Here is a 12,778-nt window from a genome sequence, read left to right on the forward strand (position 1 = left end):
AGAAACTATAGTCAAAAGATTTGTCTTCTTTAATTTAGCTAATGGAGAACCTTATGGCTCATTATCTTTCCTGACTTGATATTGCCAATGAGTACCTGAATCTTCACAATCGCTCAGGGTAGCTATAGCATTTCATTATGGTTCATAAAAGATAGAAATGTAGAAACACAGCATGTTCATATTCCTTCCAAAAATGTTTTCACCAATTCATTGATAGGAGAATGCCTCTTACCTGGTTAATTCAGCTAAGGCAGTGGGCATAGAGTCTTAACATCAGGTAGCGATAAAAAGAATTATTAAAGTTATATTATAATCTAGTAATTCTCTGACTGTTGATCCTCTGCTAACCAAAGCATCTTGAATTGAAGTAAGTTGGAGCAGAGCTGGGCAATTTTAGCAAACTGGTAAATTTTTATAGACTTGGAGATTATACTCTGGGATTTATCTTAGGTCTGCCTAACTGACTTGAATTGAACTTTGGTACCCAAGAACTTGGCACAAAAAATAACCAAGCAAAACCAGTGAAGGTCATTAATTTCTCAAGTGTAACTGATTGACAGTGAGTACATCTGTTCCTTGATAGGCTGTTCTCTCAGCATATTAATATATCCCTGCACAGAGAGCCTCTGTCCATGGTATGGAAATGGCAGTGTTGTCTTCTTGTCTCATTAGCTAACTGGAGTCAAGCACTCAAAGTTGAATGTAATTTTTTTTCAGCTTTGGATAAGTGTTTGTAAAACTGGTTTTTTAGACAACTAGTAAAAGGACAGTTAGATAAACTGTTCATATAGTTGAGGAGCCAATAGCTATTTTTCAACGGTCTTTGGAAAGCGTTATGTAGTTGATTCATTGTTTTTTGACATCCTTAGCAATTCTGTCATTATGGAATTAAAAAATAATTTGAAGAATACTCAGTGCAGACAGAGCCTTTGAGTTCTGTTAATGTCATGGAAAGGATACCAAGAGAACTCAAAAAAAACCTGACTCATTTATGAATTAGAGATGACAGAGGTCTGTAACTCTTTTAGCTTGATGAACTAAAGCTAAAATATAAAGCATAATATACTGTCTTTCCTAGGTGAATATGTCATTAATGACCTACCATCCATAACATGCTTTTTGTTGATTTTCTCGATAAAGTTAGAAAACAAGGAATGGGAATGTTTAATAGATTATTCAAATCAATGTGCCTGTAACAACTTGAGAATTTGAGTAGATTGCAAGTTCAGGTTAAATAAGCAACACTATAGTCTACCAAAAAGCTAAATTGATCTAAGATTGTGTTATAGAATATTATTTAACAGTTTTCAGAGTGTGGTCCCTGGAACAACAGTATTAGCATCACCAAAGAACCTGTTAAAAAAGTGCAAGCTGAATCAGAAATTCAACGTTTTGTTCTAGGAATCTGTTTCAATAAGTCCTCCAGGGAATTCTGATGCATGCTAAAGTTTAAGAACTACTGATCTAGAACAATACCCTCTTCTTTTTTTTTTTTTTTTTTTTTTTTTTCTTTTCTAATTTTTTTATTTTTTTTTTCAGCATAACAGTATTCATTATTTTTGCACCACACCCAGTGCTCCATGCAATCCGTGCCCTCTACAATACCCACCACCTGGTGCCCCCAACCTCCCACCCCCCACCCCTTCAAAATTCTCAGATGGTTTTTCAGAGTCCATAGTCTCTCATGGTTCACCTCCCCTTCCAATTTCCCTCAACTCCCTTCTCCTCTCCATCTCCCCTTGTCCTCCATGCTATTTGTTATGCTCCACAATTTCTATGTTTTGTGTCAGCTCATCTGCCATATTGTCAGTGTAAAAATTTCTTGGTCTCAAATCTCCCACTTTTTTTTATAGTGTTACATATATTTGTGTATATAGAAACTAGATATATATATCCAAACTATAAACCTAAGTAGATTTATAACTTAAAAATTTACAATGAATAAAATTAAAATTAACAACATTAACTTAATAAGATCAATTTGTGTTTTTGCTAAAGCAAAATTGCTATATCCAACATGAATCGTATTGAATATCAATGCAGAATTTTCAGACATATGTGATGTGTGATTTTTCAATTTTCTACCAACTTTGTCTAGTTAACCTATTGTGAAACTTTTTTGTACTGTGTGGTAAACTGTTTTGATTTTCACTTGATGCAGTTGCATAAAGTCCCATGTCTGCCCTTCTGCTCATGGCAAAAATATCCCATTACTTGGTAACATTCTAATTGTAAACACAAAGGCAAGGGCAAACACTAAAATAGCATAATGATTTTCAATTATAAAAACAAGCATTCACATAAAACACACCACAATTAACTTATGTTTTTAGACAATCACAAAAATGTGGAAAATGTCCCATCAAGGACCATAGAACCTGTCTCTTTAAACCAATTTGGGGAACTCTGATCTGTGACATACACTTGTGAACTAGCTGCTTGAATTAAGAAGAGTCATCTCTGGAAATGATGCCAGGAAATTGGTGGAGTAGGCAGCTCCAAATTCTCATCCCTCCACAAAAACATTGACCAAATGAATGCTGAGTCAAGAAACAGGCAGTCTGATAACAGTAGGAAATCTGTGTCGTGTCTTTACTTGCCTTTTACCCACTTTCCCACCAGCACATTGGTAGTTTTGAAGCAGTAATGGCCCATGTTCATGAATGTGGGCCCCTGTTTACCAACTGCAGACATATCAGAGCATATCTTTAATGCAAATTATTGTGTCTATTTCTTCCAGCCTGTTTAAGGGCTACCTCATGCTCAAATTATCTCAGTTTTTCATCATTAAAATGACTGTGCTTCCCAGAACAATCTATACTTTCAATGCCATCCCAATCAAAATACCAACAGCATTTTTCAAAATGCTGGAACAAACAATCCTAAAATTTGTATGGAACTAGAAAAGACCCCAAATCACCAAGGAAATGTTGAAAAAGAAAAACAAAGTTGGGGGCTTCACATTGCCTGATTTCAAGCTGTATTGCAAAGCTGTGATCACCAAGACAACATGGTACTGGCACAAAAACAGACATATAGACCAGTGGAACAGAATGGGCTCTCAACTCTATGGTCAACTAATCTTCAACAAAGTAGGATAAAATATCCAGTGGAAGAAAGATAGTCTCTTCAATAAATGGTGCTGGGAAAATTGGACAGCTATATACAGAAGAATGAAACTGGACCATTCTCTTATACCATACACAAAGATAAACTCTAAATGGATGAAAGACCTCGGTGTGAGACAGGAATCCATCAAAATCCTGGAGGAGAACATAGGCAGTAACCTCTTTGACATTGGCCACAGCAACTTCTTTCAAGTTTCATCTCCAAAGGCGAGGGAAACAAAGCAAAAATGAACTTTTGGAACTTTATCAAGATCAAAAGCTTCTGCACAGCAAAAGAAACAGTCAGCAAAACAAAGAGGAAACCCATGGAATGAGAGAAGATATTTGCAAATGACACTACAGACAAAGCACTGATATTCAAGATCTATAAAGAACTTCTCAAACTCAATACCCAAAAAACAGATAATCAAGCAAAAAATGGGCAGAAGACATGAGCAGACACTTCTCCAAAGAAAACATACAAATGGCTAACAGACATGAAAGTGTTCATCATCATTAGCCATCAGGGAAATTCAAATCAAAACCACATTGAGATACCACCTTACACCAGTTAGAATGGCAAAAATTGACAAGGCAAGAAACAAGTGTTGGAGAGGGTATGGAGAAAGGGGAACCCTCTTACACTGTTGGTGGAGATGCAAATTGATGCAGCCACTTTTAAAAACAGTGTGGAGTTTCCTCAAAAAATTAAAAATAGTGGGGCACCTGGGTGGCTCAGTGGGTTGGGCCTCTGCCTTCGGCTCAGGTCATGATCTCAGGGTCCTGGGATCGAGTCCCGCATCGGGCTCTCTGCTCAGCGGTGAGCCTGCTTCCTCCTCTCTCTGCCTGCCTCTCTGCCTACTTGTGATCTCTCTCTCTCTGTCAAATAAGTAAAATCTTAAAAAAAAAAAAAATAGAGCTACCCTATGAGCCAGCAATTGCACTACTGGGTATTTACCTCAAAGATACAGATGCAGTGAAAAGAAGGGCCATATGTTCCCCAATGTTCATAACAGCAATGTCCACAATAGCCAAACTGTGGAAGGAGCCAAGATGCCCTTCAACAGACGAATGGGTAAAGAAGATGTGGTCCGTATACACAATGGAGTATTACTTAGCCATCCAAAAGGATGAATACCCAACTTTCGCATTAATGTGGTTGGGACTGGAGGAGATTATGCTGAGTGAAATAAGTCAAATGGAGATAGTCAATTATCACATGGTTTCATTTATTTGTGGAACATAAGAAATAGCATGGAGGACATTAGGAGAAGGGAAAACTGAAGGGGGAAAAATCATAGTGGGAGACGAACCATGAGAGACTCCAGGAAACAAATGGAGCATTTTAGAAGGGAGGAGGTTAGGGGGTTAGGTGAGCCTGGTAAAGGGTATTAAGGAGGGCAGGGATTTCATGGAACACAGGTTATTATATGCAAACAGTGTATCATGGAACACTGCATCAAAAACTAATGACGTACCATATGGTGACTAACATAACACAATTAAAAAAAATTATCCCAGTTTTCTCATCTGGGATGCTTCATGAGATGCTTCATCTCATGGGATGCTTCATGAGAAGCTTTGGAGAACAGAAGGCAGTAGGTTTGTATGTTCAAAGTGCTGAAAAAAAAGAAGCAGCGTATCCACTAAGAATTTTTATTTGACAAAACTGTCCTTCAAAAATGAATTAGAAATTAAAACATGTCTAGATAAACAAAAACTGAAGGAGTTCATCCCTACAAGAAATGCTAAACGGATTCACTTAGCTTTAAATGAAAGGGCCCTAGATGGTAACTTGAAGCTGTGTAAGGAAATAAAGAATTCCAGTAAAGGTAAATACATATAAGAATCAGTATTTTGGGGAAGGGGGTATTTCTGCTTTGCATTTCTACTTGATTTAAAAGACAAATCCCTAAAAAGAATTACAAATGTATCTTATTGGGTACACAGTATATATAAATGTATAGGAATGTTGTAATTTGTGGCAACTACAGGTAACCTACATGAATAGGAGAAAATTCTAGAAACACACTTTATTATCTAAACTGGCTTCAGAAGAAAGAGAATATTGTAATAGACTATGTAATAAGTAAAGAGATTCAATCAGTAATCAAAAACCTCCCCAAAAAAGTCTAGGACTAGATGGCTTCTCTAGTGAATTCTACCGAAGATTTAAAAGGAATTAATACCAATACTCCATAAACTCTGCTGGAAATATAAGAGCAAGGAAGACTTCCTAACTTATTCCATGAGATCAGCATTAACCCTGCTACCAAAGCCAAATAAAGACACCACAAGAAAAATTACAGACCAATATTCTGCATAAATGTAGAAGGACAAACCCTCAAAAAAATACTAGCAAAGTGAATCCAGTAATATTGAAAGTGTTGTACACCCAGGCCAACTTGGATCTTACCTGTGAATGTGGTACTGGTCCACCATAAGGGAATCAATATACTACATTAATACACTACATTAATGAGTGAAGGAAGAATACTACATTATCATTTCAATTCTCACAGAAAAGTAATCTTAAAAAAATCCAATACCTTTTGTGGTGAAAAACACTCAGGCAACTAGGAATAGGAAGGAATATTTTCTTTTTTCCTGTAATTGTTTGTATTTGTACTAAAATGTTTCTAGATGTGGGATTCTTCTTATTTATTTTATATGACATTCATGGAGCTTCTTGGATCTGGGGCTTAATGTCCTTCATTAGTTTTGAAAAATTCCCAGCCAGGATCTCATCAACTATTTTTTCTTTTCAGTTCTTTCTTTTTTCACTTTATTCCTAGGAATTTTAGTTACATTAGCTGTATTAAAAATATATTAGATTTTTTTTTACTGTGTTTCATACTTTTCATATAATAATTTGTTTTATACATTTGATTTTCTTTCTTGGAGTCTGAATATCTGGTTGGACCTATCTTCTAGTAAATTAATCCTTCTACTATATCTAATATGGTATTAAAAACATCTATTGAGCTCTTAATTTCAGGACTTATGTTTTTCAGTTTAGAATTTTTATCAGTTTTCCACTGATGGATCTCTGGTCTAAAATTATCTATCTCATTACCAGTTTTGTAAACATTATTTCATACAATAATTACAATATCTGAATTATCCAAGGGTTTTTGGTTTCTATTTTTTTATCTTGTTTTGCCCCACCCCCTCTCATGATCTATTTCTGTCATTTAATACTTCTGATAGCTTTTTAAGTTCTGGACCATGTATTCTCGCTGCAAAGTAGGCTATCCTTAAGGCTTTGTAAAGATCAGTCTGTTTCTGGTTTATGTGTAATCAAAAGGTATAGTCCTGCTGGAATTTCAGCTTGAATCTTGCGCTGTTTGCCAGAGCTCTTCCTCCTTGGTGGACCTTGATCTCCAAACTTCTGCCTAGCCCCTTGAGACTGCTTTTACATTCTGCTTGGCTTTCTCAACTCTTGGCAGTTCTTCTTGATTGTCATTCTGTTTCATGCCCCCTTTACAGTTTAGGATTAAGTAAAAGCAAACAGTGTAAAGAATGTCAATCTCTTTTCTCTGCAGTATACTTTCCTCTAACATCATCTTCTTCCCTAATTTTGACTGTCTTTGTTTTGGGGAGCCTGGAGTAAGAGTGCTGAATTCATTATTATTTGACTCCACATGATTGAGCAGTTCCAGTTTTCTTCTCAACTTCTATTCCCCCGTGTTGGGAATAAGCAAATTCCCCAAAGGGAAGAAACACTGGAGAAATTCCAGGTCACCTCAGTGTTTAACTTTTCTCTTGTTTCCCTAAGTCTTTGTATCCTCCTTTGCGCTCTGATGCCTTCAAACAGCTGTTTTTATTTTGTTTTGTTTGCATTATTTCATCAAGTTTTACAGTGGATCTTGGTGGGAAGGTTTGTTTTATATCAGCTGCATTGTCCTTGCAAGGCTCCTAAGTCTCTTTTTATCTGTGGATACTCTTCATTTTTTTTTAAATACTTTGTTAGTTATTTGTTAAAGAAAATCAGCTACTTATTTTATAAGATTTTCCCTGATACATCCCTGTGGTGTCACTAAACATGTTCTTCTGTGCTCTTAAGTTGGTGGTTAAATATAGATGTAATTTTGACAAAAACTTTATAAATGCTTGTGTACATTTCTAATTGCATTGAGTTGGGAGTCTCATAATGTCTAGTTTTCTCTATTTTTGAATGTTAAGAATTAACCCGTATGTTGATTTTAATTTTAATTTGCATTTGTGTCAAATAATAAATAAATGTATGTCTTTAACTTTGTAAGAAAGTGCCAAATGGTCTTTAATGGTAGCTATACCATTTTATGTTTCTAAAGACAATGTATAAAAGTTCCAGTTGCTCAAAATTCTTGTCAACATTTGGTATTGTCATCCTTTTTGTTAATTATAGTCACTGTAATGAGTAGGTACTGGCGTGTTTTTTTTTTTTTTTTTTTTTTTTTTTTTTTTTGTGGTTTTATCATTTCCCCAGTACCTCCTTCTAAGTGAGCACCTTTCATATGCTCATTGGCTGTTCATAGATCTTCTTTTATCAAGTGCCTATTCATATCTTTTCCCCATACTACATTGGGCTATTTTTCTTCCTATTAAGTTGGAGAAGTATTTTATGTATTCTGGATTCCAGTTCTATTGCAGTTTCTATATTCAGTTTTATATATATCCTAGGTTCTTAGCTTTTCATTGTGTCCTAAGAAATCCTGTACTCTGAGTTCTAAAAACCTTTCTCTTGTGTTTTTTCTAGAAGATTTGTTAAACTGTAACTTTTTGTTTGGGTATGTGATCCATTTAGGTATTTTCTTCTATATATCAAATGACGAAACAGTAGAGGTTTATGTTTAGGCATGTGGCTATCCATTTGTTCAAGCACCAGTGCTAAAAAGCTCTTTTAAGATTTCACTGGACATTATCCCATTTACTGACTAGAAGACATTTCCTGACCACAAAACACAAAGTTCAATATATGTGTCTTTTAAATCCATGTTATTACATTATTATTCAGGCCTCACTTACCATGGTAATTTTTTTCTGGTTGATCTGTCCAAGTCTGAGTGTATTCTCTCAAGATCTCTTACTATCATTGTGCTATCTGTGGTTTTTGGTACTTTCCCACAGGTACTATCTGTAGTTTTGGTACTTTGGTTCTACGGTTTTTTAAAATGCATTCTCATGCAATATTATGCATCATTTTAGGGCTTGTGGCAGTGAGACCTTTATTTTAGAATGCTGATAGGAAATGACTTTTGTTTAATAATGTTTGCCTTGAATTTGAACTTACATCTTATTAATATATTACTACTTCTTCTATTACATTTGTTTTTTCTTTATATGCCTTTACCCATTATTTTATCTGTCAGTTTCATTAATTTTTTGTCTCACCTTTGTCTTCTAATAAGATAATTTAAATGATATACAATTATTGTGCTGCTTATTTTGCTATAAGTGTTTAGTTTTGTTCTCTTTTTTTTTAAAGATTTTATTTATCCATTTGAGAGAGGGAGTGAGAGAGAGCATGAGAGAGGAGAAGGTCAGAGAGAGAAGCAGACTCCCTGTGGAACTGGGAGCCTGATGCAGGACTCAATCCTGGGACTCTGGGATCATGACCTGAGCCAAAGGCAGTCACTTAACCAACTGAGCCACTCAGGCGCCCCTCTTCTTTTTAAAGTTTCTTTTGTTTCTCCTTCGTTTGGTGCATATGCCATATTTTTTTAGCTTTGTGCATCTCCAGGGCTTTAAAGAACGTAAGTCCTTTTTTCCTTTCTTTCTTTTTTTTTTTCTCCAAAATATTCTTCAACTTATGATCCTCTAAGTGTTAGAATTAGTATGAAAACTTTTATTTGTGACATACTTAATATAAGTGGTTTACTAATACATTTTCATTATCCCCCTCTTCATCTTCTATATTTTTAGCATGTCTCAGTGTTTTAGATCAAGAGTATTACTATTATTATTATTACAGTATTATATTCTATATTATGTCTTTTCCAGCAGTAAATACTGAAATTTACATTCATTTTCAAGACCAGTATTAAATTTATCTCACTTTCAGTTAGTTTGCTTGCTTTAGACCATGGCTTTCACAATGCATATCTTTAAGTAAAGATATTTGTTGCGTATTTTATGAGGCCTTGTGTATATTTTATGATGTTTTCTCACCTTTTAGCTTGATTGAAATAATTTTTTATATCACCTTTTTCCTATGATACTCTGTCTTTGTTGTTCCACTGTCATCTACCTCTTAGTGTTGCGGTAGAGAAATCTGATTTTGTTTAACAACATAATTTTCTACTTGAATGCTTGTACTTTTCTGTAAATATTTTTTCCTGATACATTGATTTTTCTCTCTCTCTTTTTTTTTAAGATTTTATTTACTTATTATAGGGTAGAGGGGCACAGGGAGAGGGACAGAGTCTTAAGCAGACTCTGCACTGAGTGTAGAACTTGATGTGGGGCTTGATCTCATGACCCTGGGATCATGATGTGCACTGAAACCAAGAGTCAGAACTTAACTGTGTCACTTAGCACCCCTGTGTTGATTATTCTTAACGTTTCATTTTTTTCTTGGCTTCCATTTACAAACTTCATTTGACCTGATGCTAACTTTATCTTCTGTGTTCAAATTGATCATTTTTTCTATTATCATTTTTAGCTTCATACCAAGTTCCGGGAGAATGTCTCATGTTTGTTTTCCACATAACTTGGTTAATTTTCCATAGCATGAGTTCTGCATTTATTTCCTCTCACATGGAACTCAGTGTGGCTACTGTGCTTTTGGTATTCTTTGAACCCTTTTATCTTATCCATCTCTCTTTATATTTCCTGTTGACTTTTGGATTTATCATGTTATTTCCCCTCACACTATTTTCTCCTTATTGCTTTATGCTCCTCTTTTATTGGAAATGATTATTTTATCTTTTAGATAATGGTACCAACAACTTTCTTGAAAGTTTCCTTTTTATCCTCTAATATATAATTTTCTGAGGCTTGGGAATTGTGTCTTTTAGATGCTGCATTAGTCAGAATTCTCCAGAGAAATAGAACCAATAAGGTGTGTGTGTGTGTGTGTGAGAGAGAGAGAAAGGTTTATTGTGTATGTAAAAGGTTTATTATAGGAATTGGCCCATGTGATTATGGCTTCTGAGCAGCCCTAAGATCTGCAGTTGTTAAGCTAGAGACCCAGGAAGTTTGTGTAAGTTCTGGAGTGAAAGCCTGCAGGCTCAAGACCTATTATGAGCCGTTTTTTAGTTCAAGTCTGAAGGCTGGATTAAGACTGATGTTCCAGCTCAAGGTAGTTAGATAGGAGTCCCTCTTACTCACAAGAGGATATGCCTTTTTGTTCTGTTCATGCCTTCAACTGATTGGATGAAGCCCACCCACTTTAGGGAGGGGAAACTGCTTTTTTCAGTCTCTTTATTTAAATATTAAAATCATTTAAAAATACTCTCCTAAACATATCCAGTTTAATGTTGGACCACATATTTGAGTACCTTGTGACCCAGTCAAGTTGATACATAAAGTTAACCTTTGCAGATTGCTATAACCACCCCCCCCCTTTTCATTTTATGGCATTTTTACTTGGGCCATGTGCTAGTATTTTATTCTCCCACTTGACCTCAGATATAGTTCTTTACATATTGTATCTTTGTCAAAAAACAAAGAGAGTAGACACCTTTTCATCCTTTCCTCTTCTCCATTTAATGGTAGTCACATCCCTTTCCCAAACTATTTGTGTACTTAGTAATGATGTGCATGCACATCTCATCTCTGATTTTGATTCTGGCTTTTAAGTTATCAGTTATTACAGTAATTAACTTCAGTCGCTTTCATACCTGTCTTTTCTCACATAATAACAAGTCCCGTAATTATAATCACATAGAAGCTCAGGAATGTCACGGCTAAGGCATTTATAACCTCTTGACCCCTTTCTAAAGGTTTCAAGGTAACTGTAGAAATTTAGCCATTATGTCCCTATTTAGACAGCAGAAAGAAGGAGGGAGCAGGCAAGAGGGTTTCTGAAGACATTTCTGCTTTCAAGTCATTTGCCTTCCATATCTGACAAGAGGCTGAGAAACGTAATTATTCCACTTCTGTTGCCAAGGATTATTTCGTTAATGTAGAAGGGAGCAGGGATAATGAGTAGGCAACTAACATAGTCTGCATGTATTTTTTGTGTGGAGGTGCTGTCTTCCTATGACCATTGTCTGCTTCTCTAAAAATTTTCTAAATTTGTGGAGTACCATGTAAATGGTCAATTTCTAGCATGTCCTGTCATAGAGACTCTTTCGTTCTTGTTGTTCCTTTGCTGATGGGACTGTGCCTCTGAGATTACATTATATTTCAACAGTTTTCCTTTAACTGTAGGTTTATGCCATCTCTTCAAGTTATACAGCTTCTGCTCAGATTTAAGAAAAACGCTAGGTGGCTGGGGGTAGTTGAGGGACACACGAGGAATAGGGAGAACCATATTCTTACTGGCCAGGAGTAGCAAGTATAGAAAGGAACAGCTGCCTGGTTCTGGATTATGTAATGTTCAGGGTCTCTGAGATCAAGGGATGGATGGTAGAAGACTCTTCAAGAATGTTTGATGCCCCACATTCTGAATTCTAACAAGATTTTTCTTAATTCAGCTTCTACTTCCTACTCAGGATAACTTGAATGCTGGTTTTTTCAGTCTTGGTTTTAGCATTTTCGTGGTTTTTCATCTTTTTCTGGCTCCTTTCTATTAGGAGTGTTTGTAAAAAGCTACACTGAAGGGCTGTTAGCCAGGCAATCTTTATTCAGTGGGTATTTATTTTAATAGCCATTTGGTTTCATTACCTTTTAATGAGTTCTTTGATAGCGAGTTCCTTAATTAACAAGGCAGTCTTTCAGGTTTCCTCTTTTCTAATTGTTAACATATTTTGGTGCTTTCACACAGATACACTGTGATGAAAAGTTTCCTCTTTACAGCTCCTGTAGGGGCCTTTCAGAAGGGGAAAAGATGGGGATGGGGAGAGTATGCAGTGTGTTTCCTTAGAATATAAATGGTTTAAGAGCATTTACTTACTGAGACTGAATGAAATACTCATATTTCATGCTCAGTTTCCTAGGACAGGAGTAACTCAGAGTGGATTTCTACACGTATGAAAGTTGATCAAATCCAGCTCACATTAGAATTTGTATGTTGACTCTCTGCAACTGCCTCTCCAGAATTGTGGAATATTTAATTCTGCCTGGGACCCAAGTCAGTTTTCATTTAAACATTTCCTTGAGCTATCTGCAGTACTTCTCCTAAAGATAAGAACATTTTATAAAAACTATCTATCACTCATTGAGACCTTCATATGTGCCAGATACTGTACTGGTCTCTGTATTCTATTATCCCATTTATTGCATAAATTTCTGCAAGGTTGGCGTCATTATCTCCACTTTACTGATGAACAGGCTAAGTCTAATCAAGATTGAATAACTTTCCTAAAGGTCACGTAAGTGATAGGGCCGAGATTTGAACCTAAATTAATATGAACCAAAGTCCTTGCTCTTTCTCTGCGTTTCTCTCCCAGTCTAGTCCTGTCTCGTTTTCACTACCACTTACCGTAAAATGGACGTGATGGCTCAGGCACTGTTCTCCCATAGTAAGATTAATTAGAGAGCTAATGAAATTGTTATAAAGAAGATCTTAAATGATTTCCCTC

General features: G+C 35.7%; 1 protein-coding gene and 1 long non-coding RNA gene across 3 annotated transcripts in view; one reads left to right on the forward strand and one right to left on the reverse strand.

Annotated features, from left to right (window-relative positions):
- Positions 1-12,778, forward strand: part of EXOC6B (exocyst complex component 6B) — a 715,681-nt gene that overhangs the window by 490,064 nt on the left and 212,839 nt on the right. The window lies entirely within an intron of this gene.
- Positions 1-12,778, reverse strand: part of LOC125108332 (uncharacterized) — a 52,329-nt gene that overhangs the window by 992 nt on the left and 38,559 nt on the right. The gene's annotated exons all lie outside the window — the stretch shown is intronic.

Source organism: Lutra lutra, chromosome 9, assembly GCF_902655055.1.
Source record: "Lutra lutra chromosome 9, mLutLut1.2, whole genome shotgun sequence".
In the NCBI taxonomy this organism is placed as follows: domain Eukaryota; kingdom Metazoa; phylum Chordata; class Mammalia; order Carnivora; family Mustelidae; genus Lutra; species Lutra lutra.